Source organism: Mus musculus, chromosome 19, assembly GCF_000001635.26.
Source record: "Mus musculus strain C57BL/6J chromosome 19, GRCm38.p6 C57BL/6J".
NCBI classification, from domain to species: domain Eukaryota; kingdom Metazoa; phylum Chordata; class Mammalia; order Rodentia; family Muridae; genus Mus; species Mus musculus.
The window spans coordinates 10,288,486-10,305,996 of NC_000085.6; the positions used below are offsets into that span (position 1 = coordinate 10,288,486).

The following is a 17,511-nucleotide window of genomic DNA, read 5'->3' on the forward strand; positions in this document are numbered from 1 at the left end:
GAAAGTGCCCACCTTGCATGCACCAAGCCTCACCCACAATCAGAGGCAGCTCTGGGGGCATGAAGGCTGCCTCCCCATTTTCAAAGCAGAAACCAAAGTTAACAGGGGGTGAGCAAGGGAGGAGCACCGGAACTGCAGGGAGAAAGGCAGTTGTGGCTGCCATCTGCTGTGAGCAAGATGTTTGGAGAACATGCGCTCCTAGCTCTGAGGTCTCCCAGCCAATGTGGGAGGGTGGGGTAGCCCCTCTGCAACTCACACTCAGTCCCAGGATGGGGAGAGGGGGATAGAGTCTGGACAGTGTCCTAGGGTCAGGACTGGAGAGGTCCCCAAGGGGTGCTAGGGCCAGTCCTACCCTCCCAAGCCCTGGCTGCACCTGCCTGACCTTCTGATTCTTGAGCATAGGGGGCCAGGATGCTTCCGGCTTTGGGGAGTCAGTCCCACAATGAGATAGTGATAACTGAAACGCAGGGCAATACAGATGACAGTTTCAGCTCATCAAGGCAACTTCCCGTCGTCACTTCACTTCACCCTATCATTGCCACAAGAGAAGGGCAGAGAGGGTCCGAGAAAGGATGTCCAGGCCCTGGTCCTCTCTAGAGAGGGACCTGGCTAACTAGGACCCATCCAAACAAGGTTCTGGGGTCCTTAACCCATTTTATTATTTATTTATTTATTTATTTATTTATTTATTTATTTTCAAGACAGAGTTTCTATGTGTAGCCATGGCTGCCTAGAACTCACTCTGTAGAACAGGCTGGCCTTGTACTCACAGAGATCTGTCTGCCTCTGCCTCCTGAGTGCCAGGATTAAAGGTGTGCGTCATCACTGCCTGACCCCTTGTCTGTTCTTTAGAGCTCCGGTAGCAATAAACAGAACACCCCAGTGAAAAGGGGCCTTCCAGACCACTGAAGACCAAGGATAACAAGACCTGTCATAGGCCACACAAGTTCAGCAGCAGGTAGGAAGAAAACCTGGAACCCTCGCTGCTCCCCAGGTTCCTGCAGCCTTGCCCCACCTGGTGCAGTGCTGACCCCACGTTCCTGTCACCAGCACAGCCTTACAGTGTGGTAGCATAGGGCCACACTGCCCCCCATACAAGTAGCTTGACAATTTTTCTTTAAAGGGATCTCCTGAGAGGTCCAAGACTGTGCTAGCCCACTGGGAAGAACCATCCCAGATGGGGCCTGATGCTCCTTCATGCCGCCCATGAATGCTGCCTGCTTAGCTCACAGCTGGCTTAGGCTCTGTGCTCCTTTCCCCAGTTGTAGGCCAAGCTGAGTGCCAGGTTAGGCTTAAGGCTGGTCAAGCCTGGGCTTGCCAGCCTCACTCCTGCCTGGGACACCTTACCACTGTGTCTGTGTACAAAGAATCAGCACCCTTTGGTCCGGATGTGCTCTGAACACTCAGATAGCCTGCTTGTCAGAGGTGCTGCCTCTGGCACCTGACCAACAACATTCTACACTTCTCTCATGGCCGGATGGATGAGTGTGTCAACCAAATATACCAGAGCCCCAACTCTCACTCCTAGAGGCAGCCACCTCCTGAGCCTCCAGCCCAGGGAGTCAGGGTGATGCCCTCTTCCACTGGTAACAGGAAGACAGGGATTCTGGGGCTAGTCACTCAGAACTGCACTCCCCCCCAACTCAGCACCCCCCCCAAGCTCGCCCCACGCAGCACTGCTGCCACCGCCCCCACAAGCCTGCTAGCAAGCCATGCACTCCAGTGCTGTCTGCTCAGTCCTCCCCCGCCCCTCCCCACACTGTGATTGCGACACCTCTGTCCTACTGCCTGCTGGGGGAGGCCTGAGGACGAGCTCTGGGTGTCTGAGAACCAAGTGCACAGGACCTGTGGGTTTTTCTGGGAGTTGGGAAGCCAACAGTGTTCTCCTTTCTCCCAGGGGTCTTTGGCCCCAACTAGGTCACTGGGCTGACCCCACTTCCTGCCTCTCACAGTCCTCAGCTTGGCTGTCGTGTCTGTGTCTGGGATGTGCCGCCAAATCAATGACTTCCTTATTCTCTGGTCTCTTGGCAGGGGCAGGGCAAGGAAGGCGTTTGGCCCAGGAATCTTCAGGAGCAGCCATGCTCAAGACCTGAGTCTTATTAGCCTCATACTGGGAAGTAGGGGTGGCAGGCTCTTTGGCTGGCCTAGGGCATTGAACCGACTCTATCCTCTCACCCCATGCTGGGACTGAGTGTGAGTTGCTCTCACCACCCAGACACCTTCACAACTCCTGCCTCAGCGGAGGCACAGCCAGGCCCAGGGTGAGTCAGCCAGGGAAGTCCCGGCACCAGCACCCACCACTGGAGAGACTCCGCTGACACTCCCCTATGAGTGGGGTATCCAGCCCCTCCCGCAGAGGGTGAGAGGAACAACCGGGCTCCCTCACCCCCATTTCCCGCTCCCTGAGAGGGGAGCGAGGCAGGTGGAGCAGGAGGAAGTCATACTGCAGGCAGCCCTGAAAGGTAGGCCATGGCACATGGCTGCCCTCCTACGGCCTGACCCCCTCAGGCTTGGCACATTAGTGGAGAGGAACACCAGGTATCCTGGCCTCTGAGTACTATGCTTTATAGGGGTTTGATGTCCTCTTGACTCCAGAAGATGAAAGGGTGGGCACTCTACCTCATTATTGAGGGACTTCCTCCTTGTCAAGCCAGGATGGAGAGAGAACTGAGGCCCAGACCATCCCTTTTCCAGAAGGTGAGTCTAAGGCCAAGCAACAGCCAAGGCCCGGAGAGAACCAGGAGACCCAGCAAGATGTCCTCTTCTGGACGAAACAGGAGAGATGGCCAAGCCTGTAACCCAGCAGACCTGTTGGTGCTGGAGGCCACTGGCTACCTCCTGCAGCTTGCCTGACAGTGTTGGAGAGATTGCTGTAATGTCCTGCCTCAGGATGCCTCCCTACACACACACTCACAACTCAATCCCTTTCTGGTCTGACACTCACATAGGGAGGGCCCAGGACAGACGAGAAGATCTATGACCTGGGAGCTCCCAGAGCAGGAGGCATTGGCCACACTCTGCAGGACCTCAAGAGATGCTACAGTCCAACCTCTTTGTCAGATTGACAAAGAGACCCAAGGTGGGCAGGTGAGTAGAGGGTTACAATGCAAGGGACCTTGGGACGGGGTCAGTGCTCAGTCAGGAGACAGAGGAGGCATCCAGGAGGGAAGATACCTGTCTGGCTCATCGTTCTTCCCCTCCATCCCCCCAGGAGCAATCGGAAGATACATGGTGCATAGGGCCCACTCTCCTGCCGCTGCTGCCAGAAGGAGGCCCCGGAGCTGAGCCTTCTCTGGGTCACATGCAGAAGCAGCTCCTCTGGGCTGCTGGACCAGGCAGGGGTGCACACTGGAGAAGACACGAGGGCCCGGCTTCTTGATCTCGTGCATGCTGACTGTTGCCTGGGCAGGTATTAGGGGCCCTATGCATGGGCTGGGAGCTGGGGAGGTTCCCACTTAGGCTTCTGTAGGCCCTGCTACCTTTGATCTTCAGCTCCTGCCGGGCTTCCCCTTTCTGGATTCTTCCTAAAGTCTGGCCTCTTGCACTTCCGGGACAGGGAAGTGGGTGGTGGGAGAGATTCAGAAACCCGACCACTACGTTGAAAGAAGCCTGGAAGCATGTGGCCACATAAATCTCCTGGGTTTATTTACATGTCTTTCAAACAAATGTCTTGGATGGCTTTCTTCTTCCCCCCCCCTCCTGGAACTGAGCCACTCAATGGAAACCAGTAGCTCAAAAGTCTTTGCACCACTCTGGAGGTAACTCAGACCCCACCCACGAGGTCCAGGCTGCCACCTTAGGGCCAGGATCACTCAGACACCCTGAGTCTCTGTGGTCAGTGGGTCTACAAAGACTCCTACCACACCCACCATATCACTATGGTCTCTAGGCATGGAGGCCTAGATAGCAGACAGCCAGCCACAATCAAGCCCTTCTCTAGGGGACCAGCGACCACTCAGAGATGTACGGCGAGCAGCTGGAACGGAGAGGAGAGGTCTTCTCAGGCAACTGAAACTGCCCAGAAAACCAGACCGTATAGCTGGAACTCACCAAGAGACCAGAGCAGAGCAAGAGGTGCTAGAGTTACCTTCAGGCTGCTCTTGCCTCGCAGCCTAGAGACAGAGACCTGGAGCCTGAGCAGGCACACTGCCATGGCCGAGATCACACAGCTTTGGGTTTTGCCCTGTCAGAAATGCCACTCAAGCCTCATTTACTCAACCATTACTTCCTTAGCACAACCTATGAGCCCAGATTCTGGAGTTTATTTGGGGCACCTGATGGAAAATGAACTAACTGTACCCTTGAAGCCTTGCAAACTGGGGGTGAGGGGCCTTTTAGATGTCTCTTCCCCACTTTCCTTGTGTAGCAGACAGCTATCCTTACCATCACTAGAGGAAACAGAGAAGCAAGAAGGCGATAAACTTTCTTTGGATCAAAACGACAGACAAGGAGCACCAGGACCTGGAGAAGACGAGGGGACCTGGACGAGGTTACTACAGCCAGAGTGCCACAGTCCTGGCAGATGAATTTCCACTAGCCAAGGAGGCCTCTTGTCTCATGCTGAGTGAGTCTCTTGTGTCCCTGGGACCCTAGACCAGACGTGTTTATGTCACATTTTCCTCCTTCCTACGAAATTATGCTCTCTCTGGAAAACAGAAACCACCACCACTAACAATAAAAGAACCAGAAGCTGCCCCCATCCCACTAGGAAAATTAACTATGAACAACCATCTAGTCCTTTGTTTTCTCTGTCCAAATATAGTGTGTGATGGTTACTGTTGACAGAATCTAGGATCACCTAGGAGACAAACCTCTGGGCATGCCCGTGAGAGTTTGGGGATTGGGTTAATTGAGGTGGGAAGACCCACTCTAACTGTGGGTGGCACCATTCCATAGGCTGCAGTCACAGACTAAATAAAACCGAGACAGTAAGTGGAACACCAGCCTCTCTCTCTGTCTCTGTCTCTGTCTCTCTCTCTCTGCTCTTTCTGATTCTGGGTACAATGTAACCAGCCGCCTCAGGCTCTTACTGCCATGAAAAGATGGTCTTGAACTGTGAGCCAGATTAAACTCTTCTTTCCCTGAGATGTCTTTGTCCAGGGTCTTAAAATAGCTATGAGAAAAGTAACTATTGCACCCGGCTGCTCTGTACCTGCCACTTCTCTTCAGGCGACCTGAAAAGGTGAACTCTGCTCATGGCTTTCACCTCTACCCACTCTCCTCAGCAAAATATGGTAGATTATCCCCCCCCCACACCCAGTCCCTCCGTTTCCCTATTCCTGTTGTGAGGAAACCTAGAGCAAGTCTAGGGAATTTATCTCTGGGCTCCAGGCTTTGATGACAGGACCCTGTTAGATCCTGTCATTTTGACTCCCAGAGATGTGCAAAAGGAAACAGCAGCTGACTGATAAATGCCAATTCCCAGGGCCCTTCCACCTCCCCACCCATCATGCTGAATCAGTGAGTTGAAGGTGGGGGCCCAAGAATGTGTTAAGAGGAACCCTGATTTAGCGAATGGGCCCCAATTGGGTTGCCATCTAAGTATGCACACACTATCCATTCAGTGCTGGCCACTCCTGGGTCCTGGGTACCGTCTCAGAGAACTCAGATGATGGTGGTACTCCAGATCAAGTAACAGTCAGCTCTCTTGCCTGTTCCAGGGTGAGGCCACATTCCGGAATGCTAACCAGTACCAATGCAAGTACCTGTGTAAGTACTCAGCAATGTCAACACAATCATCACACTCACTAACATACTCACATACTGTGCCTTTGCCACTCAAAGCATGGTCCATGAACCAGCCACAGCCCACCGGAGGTTAAAATCTCAGCTTATTAGAAACACAGATGGGGTCCACCTGGCCCGAGCTAGAGCTTATATCAGCCAAGCTCCCCACATGACATGTGTCACACCATAGCACCCGCAGCAACTAGAGAGTGCATTCCATGTCTCCCTCCTAGTGTTCTCAGAGGTCCAGTCATGCCCACTCTATGGGGTTAAGGACCCAGAAGCTGCATCAGGAACCCCACATCAGAACCCTCTGTATTCCCCAGGGACTTCCAGATCCACTTCACAGATCAGGCTGTGGCCCAGTTACAAGCCATGGTCACAGCAGCAGAGAGGAAGTCAAATCAACAGCTCTGCAGCCCTCCCTGGACAGCGGAACTGCAGCTGACCCCTGCTGTCTGTCTGGAGCCCTGCTCCGTCCTGCTGTCTGTCTGGAGCCCTGCTCCGTCCTGGCCCACTGTGCTTGCAGTCTGCAGCTCGGAGCCAGGTTGGATGTCCTGCCTCCAAAGTATTCAGTCTCTGCAGACACAGCTGGGGACAGGAAGTAGGATCTGGGGCGGAGGAACCAGGAGCTCAGTTTGGTCTGAGGACATTCTTTCTTCGCAGCCAGACACAGTTCTGTGTGCCTTTTGAAAGGAAGTAGAGAATAGCTGCGCTCAGCCCAATGAGGCCGGCCGCTTTCAACATTCCAGTTGCTGCCATTTCCAATTACAACTTCAGAGGGCTCCTATAATTTATACATCCCAGGATGCACTGCTCCAGCTGCTTTATGACGGGAGTTCATTACACCATTAAGGTTAAACTTTTATAAAGTACTAAGCAGGTGGTGGGCTGGGCGCCCAGCTTAGTTACCGCTCCCAGAAGCCTGCTGAATGGGGCTCACCTGGGGAAGAGAGGGGGACAGGCTCTCTAAAGGGACCAAGAAACAGGGAAGGCGGCTCCTGAGGTGCCCAGAGCCTCCATTAGCCTGTTTATTAAACTGCATAGTATGGCAGGCAGGCGGCAAGGGGAACAATCTGAAACCGCTCAACAGCACTGGCAGGGGGCATGCGGGGAGAGAGGAACCGTCCTGTGTGAGCCTGAAAGGCGTTGCCAAGGCCAGGGAGGTGTGGGGTCTGAGGAGGACAGGGCTGGGAAGCTGAGCAGCAGCGACAAATGACAACTCAGCCTACACATGGGGAACAGACCTGGGGCTTCCTGGGAGTGCAGGAGATTGGTGTTCTCAGCAATGGGGTATCCAAAAGGAGGATGGCTACCCAGGGGCCCACAAAGTCGGCCAGTGGGAGAGGTTCGCAGCAAGCAGGATCAGCACCCTGAAGGTGGGAGCCACACTGACTGGCAGCAGGGACGTGGCTTCTAACAGAGTTCCTGGACATCCAAGGAAGCGAGGTTCTGTGAAACACTCACTTCTCTTCCTAGGTGCCATGGGACAGTCTTGAGTGCAAAGGAGCTAAGTGTCCACAACACAGAAGCCGCCAATACTCTGCATTAAACGTGACCCTGAGCCTGGAGTACTTTGAACTGGGTCTGGAAGGACACCAGGGAGTTAAGTGTCATGTGTCAGCCACGGACGGGGAATAATCTGGTGACTTTCCTCTTATGTCTCCTAGCTCCATGCAAAAGTCCAATGCATAGTAGGAGCTCAGTTTGATGCATAGTAGGAGCTCAGCTTGATGATGACCTTTTTATCGGCAGCCTGGCCAGAACTGAAAGTACCCTTGAGAAGAATTCCTTGACTCAGCAAGAGGGAACCGTGGCTGGTGTTCCCAGGCACATAGAGCCCTCCTGGCCTCCTCCTTCATATCTTTATAACCGAGGGGGCTTCCGCCTGGGGCTTCAAGCCTCAGAGGGCATGCTGTGGTACCGACAGATTGGGCTCACTTCATTGTCCAGACACTGAAGAAACCGATCGGGACAGGTCGTGCTGTGAAGCCCAATCTGGTTTGCAGCTCATCATCCATCATCCTACAGCCCCAGGGTGGTCAGAGGGGCCACAAAACTTTGCTTACAGGAGCTCTGAGAGAAACTGGCTTTCCCAAAGGCTTCAGGAGAGGCCTTTAAACAAAGGCAAGAGCCGGATGGAAGAGGTGCCAGAGGGAAGCAAACCAAAATAGGAGAGGAACAAAAAGGAGCTGGGGGTTGGGAAGGCCAGCTCCAGAGAAGGCTGGGATGTGAGCAGAGCGACTCCAGAGGGGGACCAGCAAAACAGTGCCTGACTGGAGAAGAGGTCCAGATGCTGGCAGGGAGGGATGCCCAAGGGGCGTGGCCTACACCGAGGAAGGGTCTGGGGTCATGTAGCTTCAGAGGAAGTACAGCACTGGATAAAAGAGGGTCAGCTTTAGCACTGGCCTTGGCTGCCAGAACGATGGCAAGAAATGATCATGAGAGTTACTGGGAACACTTAACCAGCACTGGGCACCATCACTCTAGGCTCTGGGCAGGAACTCCTAGAGAGGTGTCATTTGATACCAATGTGCCACATTCCAGAAGAGCCCCCTTCCCCTGTTTGGGGAGGAGAGAGAGAGAGAGAGAGAGAGAGAGAGAGAGAGAGAGAGAGAGAGAGAGAGAGACTGACTTCATGTGGCCCGCCCAAGCAGCAGTACACTACAGTGAAGCTCTGTCTTTAGGTAGAGCCCATGCCTGAAGGCCTGTGTTATTTAAAAGCAGAGATGATGAACGAGAAGCAGGAAGTCAGTGGTAGGCATGGGTGGCGTGCTCTTAGAGGCAGGCAGTGTCTGAAGAGCATGAAGCAGACAGGGTACTGAGAGTTCCAGGCCCCTGCAGCTGAGGCTGCAAAGGCTGGGACTGTCCCCTCAGCTACCAGCCTAGGACTGCCCAACCACCCCACAGCCTGCAGAGAAACTGCAGCAGGGCAGTTGTCCCAGGACAGTGAAAGAGCTGTGAGAAGTGGGAGTAGGCTACAGGGCGTGCCAGGGGAGCCTGATGTAATCCCAGCTTGCAGAAGGCGGAAACTTGGGAAGTTAAACGAATCGTCACCTAACCTAACGGCAGCCTGGCCGCAGATTTCCAACAAGCACTGCCAGGCCTGCCTTGCCCCACCCACAAGTTAGTCCTCTCTGCTCTGGGGCTCTGTGAGGATCAGTGCAGAACCGTGCAGAACCGTGCAGAACCCTGTGGCCTCCCTGAGAGAGCCCCTGCCAGGCACTGAGCTGATAGGCACTGGGGAGAGCTGATGAGAAAGCAAAGGGTTCCTAGCTGAGGCTCTGGGAACCCTGCCATGGAGAGAAAGGCAGTGTCCTGCTTCCGGGATGCAGGGCTCACCTCTTTCCCAGACTTCTGCATGTTGTAAGGGGGTGGGGTAGAAGAGATCTAGGTGGCTACTTGGCAAACTATCCCTCTTCCTCACAAACCCCAGCCTGAATCGACCTAGTTAGAACACACATGAAAACAGGGGAAGCAGGGTCCACAATCCTGGAGAGCGCTCTGCACTTCGGACGACCAGGGTCCAGGTACTTCTCGGCCAACCAGTAAACCTAGGGCAGGCTGACAACCTTTCTCAGGACCCTTTCCTGGCACCACAGGGTTCTGAAGTTCCTGGCAACTGTCAAGCTACAGGATTCTCTCAAAGCCTGTCTGGGTGGCTTGGGGCGGGGGGAGGGTGGGGTGTGAGTATACATGTTTCATCCTGAGTTTGTGTGTAGTGTGCCAGCCAGTGTAGACACCCTTACTGCTGACCTACAAACAGAAAAACTAAAGCTCAGAACTGACAAATAACTGATAGATGCCCAGCAGAGAGGAACAGAATCCAGGCCCAACACAGCGTATTTCACATCTCCAAGAGTACCCACCCTATGGAAATAGGCTCTCTTGGTCCTCACAGCGAAAGAGGGGCCTGACCTGGGCCAGACAGGTTTGATAAACACAACATACTTGACTGATAGAAGCAGGGGCGGGGTATCCGAAGGAGAGTTAAACGCCCTTAAATCTGGAAAGTGACCTTTAACAAGTTTTGAAACATCATCTATAAAAAGGGCTTGTGTTACCTGCCCCTGGAATGGAGAGGGTGAAATGAACTAAGAAACGGACAGATGCCTGGTACTGGCGTCTCTGCCCAGCAAATGTTACATCAGTAATTCCTCACTTTCAAAGAAGCAAGGGCGAGCAAAGGGAGCCATGTACACTCTTAGGGCTGTCTAGATAGAGTACAGTTCAGTGGAGCATGAAGAAAGGCTTCCTGTAGAAGGAGGCTTGTGTGGAGTCTGGAAGAGAGGCAGGACTGGCCTGGAACATGACAGTGAACTCAACCTGTTCCAACCCCACCTGGCTGCCTATGTAGACCTGAGCAGGTGATTTCACGTCCTCAAGCCTCCAGTAAGATGGAGCTTATGGGGATGGAGGAGTGAAGGGGCTGCCTGCTGCAAGGAATGAACAAGATCCTCTATCTCTCAAGCTGTCACTCACAAGATAAAAGCTGTTGTTGTTACTACTTACATGGTTGCTTTGAGGTAGGGTCTATCTAGGTAACCCCAGATACCCTAAATCTTGCCATGTAGACCAGACTGATTGCAAGCTTTCAATGATCCTCCTGCCTCTGCTTTCTGAATGCTGAGACGCCAGCTGCGTACCACCACACTCAAGTCCTTACTGTTATTTTGTGGCACAGCAAATCCCGCGTACAAGCACTGGTATCTTCTCAGACCTCAAGAACTAAAAGTTTCACAAAAGTCAAGCATAGAGTCCTGTCCCCAGAGGGACAAAATTACAGTCCATGGAGCCCACCCCTCACGTGGCCTGTCCGCCAGGGCAACGGGAAGGGGGAGGTGTAGGGTGTATGGTACATAATGAAGGAACATCAATAATGAATTAGCCACAAGTGAGTCCAGGAACATCAATCATAAATTAATTAAATGGCTCCATGAGAGACCGTGACAAGAGCCTACTGGGGATGAATTAGTATGGGAGTCCTAGATCAGCCGCCACAGCCAAGGCCACTTCCCTCAGGCCCCAAAGGGACACAGCAGCTCTTTGGCCAGGGAGGCTTCCAGGTAAAGGGGTGCTTCTTGGGAACACCCCCCCCAAATCACAAGCACAGAAAAGCCCTGTTCTCCCCCGACCCAGCCCCCAGCTTAGAACTCTCCAACGCTGAAAGGATTTTGATGAAACTTCCCAGAATAGTAACCTCCTGGGCTGAACTCAGGCAGGCGAAATTTCAAGGGGTAATTTGGTGAGAAAATTATTTTAAAAAAAAAACAGCCTAGAAGTAAGTGCTAGGAATAGCAGAAGCCCTCAGTGGCCTCAGAGACAAGGACAGCCTTGAGGACAGTGTCAACAACCTCAGGGGATCCTTCATAGCCTCTATCTAGATTACACTCTGGCCTGGTGCCACTCTGTTGGGAGCCACCATCTCAAAGTCACAAGGGAAAGAGACTCCAGGCCCTGTGCAGGTTCTCCTCCTGCCCCTGCCCCTTCTCACATCCATCTCCTAGGGACCAAACCCACAGATTTGGTGGCTTCTGCCCCCCTCCCATTCCATTAGGTTCTCGTCTCTATTTAGCTTCTCAGGGTTGCCACTAACCCTGTTCCAGCGCTATGTTCTGGGCCTTCCATGCTCTTGTCCATCAGCAGCCCTGGTACCTGTCCCAGATGTCTCCTCCCAGGGTAGTGGTCCCAGGCTCCAGACTCTTATGCAGGACATTTCAGTGATGGCCATCTTTTACAAAGATGTGAGTCCAACCTGGGGCCCTACTCTCGTGATCCTGGAGACCTAGCTTTCCCTACCCTTCCAATCACGACAGCCATTGCTTCTAGTTTCTTCTGGCTTGTGCACCCTGCTGGTCTTCCTAGCACATCCACTATTGTGGCCTAACCTCTTACTGGTCCTAATATAAGAGCCTGGGGTTAAGAGCCAAGACCTTGTTTAAGTTTCCTTTAATCACAGCATTCAAATTACTTCCCCTCATTTAACCTCTTGAAGCATCACTTCTGGAAACTCGAACCCCCTGAAGAATCTACACCTTCTGCTCTAGTGTACCTAACTTGTCTTCATGACCTTCTTTGACTCCAACCCACAGCTGGTACTGAAGAAGTAACTACCTCCATATCCAATAGAAGCACCCCTAGAGGCAGTGCTTCCGAGCAGGATGGCTCAGCTATCTCTGTATCAGATATTGGAACCTGTTACCCCTCCCTGGTTCTATTCAGATCAGGATGTCATGCTGTTTGAAGGAATAGAATCTGACGAGAGAGCAAGAACCTTGACTGGGTAAATGCTCCCTGGATCCCAACGTGATCTCTGCTCCATGAGCTTTATAGGGTGAAATCCATATAAGAGGTTTGTTATCTCTGTCTTACAGATAAGAAAACTGAGGTGTGGAAAAGTACCAGTACTGAAATCTAGATGCCTGCCCTCAGCATCCAGACACACAATATCCACAGGCTATGATACTATCTGGACTGTCCCCGTTGGACTTCCAGGTGTTGGAGGAAGAGGTAGGAGGCAGGCGTGAATCACCCCCCAAACTCTCCAGTCACGTGCATGGAGGCCTTTGAGAGCCAGGCTCTTTCTAAAGAATACTGAGAAAGCAGAAGGGCTCCTCAGCAGACACCATCACAGAAAGCATGAAGCCCACCCTTCCATCCTGCCCAATCTCGAAGGCTCCCCCTGCATTGGGCCCTACTTTTTTCTCCTGCTGCAAAGCCCCACCCCACACACCCACTGACACCAGGCCAGCCAGACACCAGAGCCCACAGATTCCCACGCCACCAGCCGCTCACACCCCCTCAGCCCTCACTTCCCACAGACACATTTGCAGGCACACGTGGCTCCACACATGTGTACTCTCTGAAGAGCCCTGTGGTGAAAACAGCCCTGCCCTGCTTTCCCCAACCACAACCTGTGAAGCACCTCATGAAAACCACACCTTTGCCCCTGGCTACCCTGGTCCCCACCACATGATCTTTACTGGGCTCCTTAGCAGCAAAGCAGTCCCCACCAAAAATCAGCTCCCTGGGTCTTGGAAAGCCATGCCCATGCAGATACACCCCCATCCACTCCAACTCAAAGTGGTATCGGTATGAAAAAAAGAGAATCAAGATAAACATTTTTTAGCCCTGGCCTCTGGTAACCACATCCTCGGGTGTCCTGGATTCCGCGGTTCTGAAAGATTTATCTTCCCCTGACCACACGCTCATTGATGCTTCCCCAAGCGCCAGTTGCCCAGTCTGCTGGAGTGTAATGTTATGCTATTCTGGTGAGAAACTGAACTCGGATGGAGTGCTTGCCCAACAGGTGATGAATGCAGAGGTCCCCAGTCTGACCTGGAAAGGAGAAGGCGAGGGACAGAGTGGCTATCGGAAGCAGGCCACGCCTTTGGCTGCAGTAGGCTCACCTGGTGCTCCCGCCTCTGATCAATAATCTCTGGTCAGTAATGCGGGATTCCCTGGCAGCCCTCAGGCAGAGAAGCTGGACGTCGTGACTTATGGAACCAAGGAAGGAAAGGATGCCAAGAGCTGAGCACAGCAATTTTTAGAGAAACATGGACAGAGAAAACAGGAGTAAAACTGAAGACTGGAGTTGAAAACCTCAGCTCCAACGAGTGCCTTGCCCTCGAGGTCCACGTCTGTCACTAGACCCCTGCGTCTGATGGATTTGTCAAAAATCAGCATCTATGACCAAGCTGATCACCTGGCTAGGCTCCCTAATATATTCTCAAACCCTGGGGATAGCACAGAAAGCTCAGCTCTGCTTTGGGGAACAGAGGCCAACTCCTCCTCTCAGCATCATCTGATCTATCCCACCTGCTGCCCAGCTCCACTGTGCTGAGTCCCAGCATCCCAAGCAGATGGCAAGGGGTGGCTGGAAAGGGCCCTGGAGCCCCAAAACATAAGGGTGAGGCACAAATCAGAACACACAGACGGAGGTGTGGAGGGCAAGTGGAGGGGATATAAGTAGACTGAAGGCCTCCTCCTTAATAGATCTGTTTGACAGCAAGCTTTCCAGGCAGGAGGTGAAGTGCCAAGCACTATCTCCCCGGAGGTAGAAAGGCTCCTCAGGAAACATGCAGATAGCCAGGGCCACCCCTCACGCCAACCTGGGAACTGCCAAGAAAACACTCACCACACCAGGCTATGCCTAAGTGGCAGCTATGGGACAGCATGGAAACGTCAGCTCACCACACTTTTTACCTACTGTTCAACACTGCGGCGAAACACATGAGCAGAAAACTTTGTACCTCAGGAAACAAGCTTTTGCAGTGAGTTCGTGGTCATGGCGGACACTCACAAGGATGCTAGAGATAAAGGCCCAAAATAGAGCAATTTACAGTTCCCCTCACCTTCCCCACCTGGAAAGAGTGTTCAGCCAGAAGTTGAAGCACATCTTGGGACTTCTCACCATATTTATCCAGCCTTGGGATACACCCTTAAGGATGCTCATTGACTCTTTCCCTCCTCCATGTGTCTAAAGGATTCATTGTCCCCTATCCCCCTGCCCTACAGCCCCAGCCTCCCCTACAGGACCACTTGGTAGGAACCCTGACCCAGTTCACTTTCTTTAGGCCATGGTCTCCAGAATGCTGACGTGACAGCTCCCCACTCCCATTCTCAGAACCAAGGGAAATTCTCAAGAGAAAATACACTTTCCAAGTCTCCCTCCCACACAGATACCCTAGATCTGTCAGCCACAGACACCTCCCAGACCTTCCCAGATAATGAGGTGTGTGTGCAGCCCAAGCAAAGAGCTTCCTCCTGTGTGGGCCACTCCAGCAGAACTCCACACTTGCCATGGCCAAGTCCAGAACTAGAACCGTCCTCGGGAGACCCGGGGCCTGGTTCCAGCTCAGTAGCTGACTCACAGTGTCAACAGATCCCACATCCCCCCACCAGGAGCATATATCCTCTGGGTTTCTAATTTCCCATGACAAACCCTCAACCTATGTCTCCCTTCCTCCCCAGTCACATTCCATGCCTCTATTCCCAACCACCTTGTGTCTCTTGCCCTGATGGAAATCCCTGACCTTCGTATAGCCTCTTGCTGCTTATAGAATTCTCCACGCACAGTCTCCTTCATTCTGGGACCACTGGGATCACTGTGTGAAGTGACTCTTAAAGGTAACAACACCAGCTCAAGGTCACACAGCCAAAGACTGGAATTCAAGTTATCTGGCTCTAAAGACAGTGGACAACATGTCAGCTTTAGGGAACTTAACTCAGTTCCCTCAAAGGAGGGAGGCTTCTCCAAGCACCCATGTTGGCAAAGAAACACCCTTCTCATGCAAAGCTCAGCTCTTTGCTTCTACTTCTGTGCCTTCCCCCCCAAGAAACCCATAACACCCTGAAGTCTTCAACGTCTCTAGGGGTCTGCCCACTGATGCTCTGTGAAGTGGGACATCATGTGGCAATGAGAGGAGGAAGGAGATGGGGGCTGGGAGGGGGGAGAGATAGAGGGAGGGAGGGAAGGAAAGAGATAGAGAGATGGGGGACCTTCTCCAAAGCTTCTCAGAAGACTAGTTAGGATATATGCAATCTCCAAACACTCCCAGTAGCCACAGAACCATCTTCCACGCAGCCCAAAAGATACAATTCCCAGAAACCCAGTAGCACCGCCATCAACCAAGTGAAAGGAAGGGCCCAGGGACGACGTAGCCTGGGCTACTTCTCTATACCCTTCTGAGTCTCCTATAATCAGAAACAAGGACCACCAGTGAGAACCACCTATTCCTCCCATCTTCCTCCAAATGGGGGAGGACTCATGAGCCAGGTAAAGGTTCATAACTGAGCAGAGCTCTACCTGGGACAGCAACCAAGAACCTCATGGTAGACACATGGTGTCTCTTATTCTCATCCATCATAAAAAACACCAACCTTCTTCCAGCCTTCTGCCCCAAGGCCAGCACACCAACAGGCATTAATGCTGAGCCCCATGACAGAGACGTCGCCCCTACTGATCTCCCTGTAAGGGTGGGTATTTACCCTCTTATTTACCAGGGTCTGAGGGCCACCTGTCTTCCCTCACAGTATTAGTCATTCCAGGGCACTGCGCTAAGCCAAGGCCATTTCTCACAGCAGGGCCGGAGCCACTAGTCATGCCCAGGACATTGATTCTTTAAGCCCCCAGGACCATCACTCCAAACCATGTCAAGCCCAAGGCCAGAACCATGCCAACCAACATCCAAGCAATGGCAGCACTTTCTCACACCCATGCCCACCGCACCATCACGGCCCAGCATCAGCTGGCCACCCACCAGCACCAGCTGCGTGCATCGCCCTCCTGTACAGAGGGTGCACCCTCCTCACACCTGGGCGGCCACCGCTACACCAAGGCGGGGGTGAGTCTTCTGACACCCTCGCCAGGAAAAATCACGCTGCCCGTGCTGTATCCACGTTGCCCACGCCCGTGCCATGCGTGTCACCATCCCCACGCCGGTGGCCCGGGGCTCCGCGGACCTCACACCTGCCACGAGCGCGCGTGGCAGCCGCACCTCCGCCCGCGGACCTGTCGGACCGGCCACCGCGCGCAGTGGACATTGCCCAGCCCGCCACGCCGCTCGCAGAGCTCCTGCGCCCGGGACTCGGCCCGGGCCCCCTTACCTCCGGCCCGCCGCAGGGCTCGGCCCGCCGCGGCCACTGCGACCGCCACCTCCATCCTGGGCTCCCCAAGGCCCCTATTCACTAACGTTGCTTCCGCAGGGCGCCGGCGCCGGCGCGAAGGCCGCCTCCGCCCCCCGGGGGACGCTGCGTCCTTTACGTAAACCCCACTCCGCCGCCAGCGGTGACCATGGCGACGGCCGTGGGGCGGCAGCGCCCCCTAGCGCCAGGGAGGGGAGAGGCGCGCAGGCCCGAGGTGGTGGAGCCCTGGATCCCCGCGCGTGGGGGCGGTGGGCGCGGGGCTGAGGCCTCCACGGGGGTTCCGTGGGCAGACGAAAGGGGTTGGACCGTGGGCACTGAACAGGGGCACGGTAGCTGCTTGGGTTCCCCTCCTTCAGGTCCCGCGTGACAGGGTTTAGCGTGGGAGATGAAAAATAGCAAGTAGGATCACCGGAGAACTGGTTTGTTTGGGGGAGGAAAGGAGAGAGATGGGTTCCACCTCCTTCAGGGGACCTAGCAGCGTCTTGAGGAGTTGGGACACATCTTTATCTATGTCCTCCTCTTCCCCCCTACTCTCACCCTCCTCAACACCCAGCATAGTGCCTGACAGCAAAAGGGGAGTTTGATCAATTTTGATTTTCTGATAAATGAAGAAAATCGCCCCTCCTGTTCTCCTTCACACACGCCCATCCATTCATGCGCAAGTCGCTCAACTCGCCTTCCTGAAAGCTGCTTTTTGGCAGGGACACAGCTATGCTGGTGTTCTGGGTTGAGTCTGGGGAGTGGGTGGGAGCAGGCTTGCCCTTAGAGATATCAGGTCACATGGGGGCTAAGCTAAGAGCTGCAGCTGCACAGGGGGTCATAGGTAAGATTGGATCTAGCGGTCATGATGATGCAATCAGTTAAGTCTCCAAAGTCGAGCAGAAAGATATGAGAGGTCGAAAGGAAAGTAACGCAGAAAGCAAGCGTGTGAAATGTTTCCTGGGCTCAGACGTCATTCTGAGAATGACGTCAGGATGATTGACTTGTTCTGTAGGCCTGGAGGACATAGGTGGACATCTGACTGAAAGTGAAACCCTGCATCCGGGACAGACTTCTCCTCGTTGCAGAGTTCAGCCCCTCGCCAGGCAATTCGGTAGCATCTACGGTTATTGCAAAGATAAGCTCTGGCTTAGGTAA

General features: G+C 53.6%; 1 protein-coding gene and 1 long non-coding RNA gene across 6 annotated transcripts in view; one reads left to right on the forward strand and one right to left on the reverse strand.

The window, feature by feature from the left end:
• Dagla (diacylglycerol lipase, alpha) overlaps positions 1-16,392 on the reverse strand; it is a 59,613-nt gene extending 43,221 nt beyond the window's left edge. Inside the window, exon 1 of the mRNA NM_198114.2 lies at positions 16,336-16,392. The gene's annotated coding sequence lies outside the window, so the exon portion shown is untranslated. The remainder of the gene's footprint in view (positions 1-16,335) is intronic.
• Positions 1,687-11,526, forward strand: Gm30042. Of its 5 annotated transcripts, none has more exons than XR_003952838.1 (5): positions 1,687-2,697; positions 2,949-3,087; positions 3,212-4,564; positions 5,661-5,709; positions 6,054-6,529. It is a non-coding gene; the product is annotated as a predicted gene, 30042 (long non-coding RNA). The 5 variants fall into 5 exon arrangements; XR_003952839.1 differs by having other exon boundaries at positions 1,687-2,462; XR_003952840.1 differs by having other exon boundaries at positions 1,687-2,261.
• Positions 16,393-17,511: the final 1,119 nt, after the last annotated feature.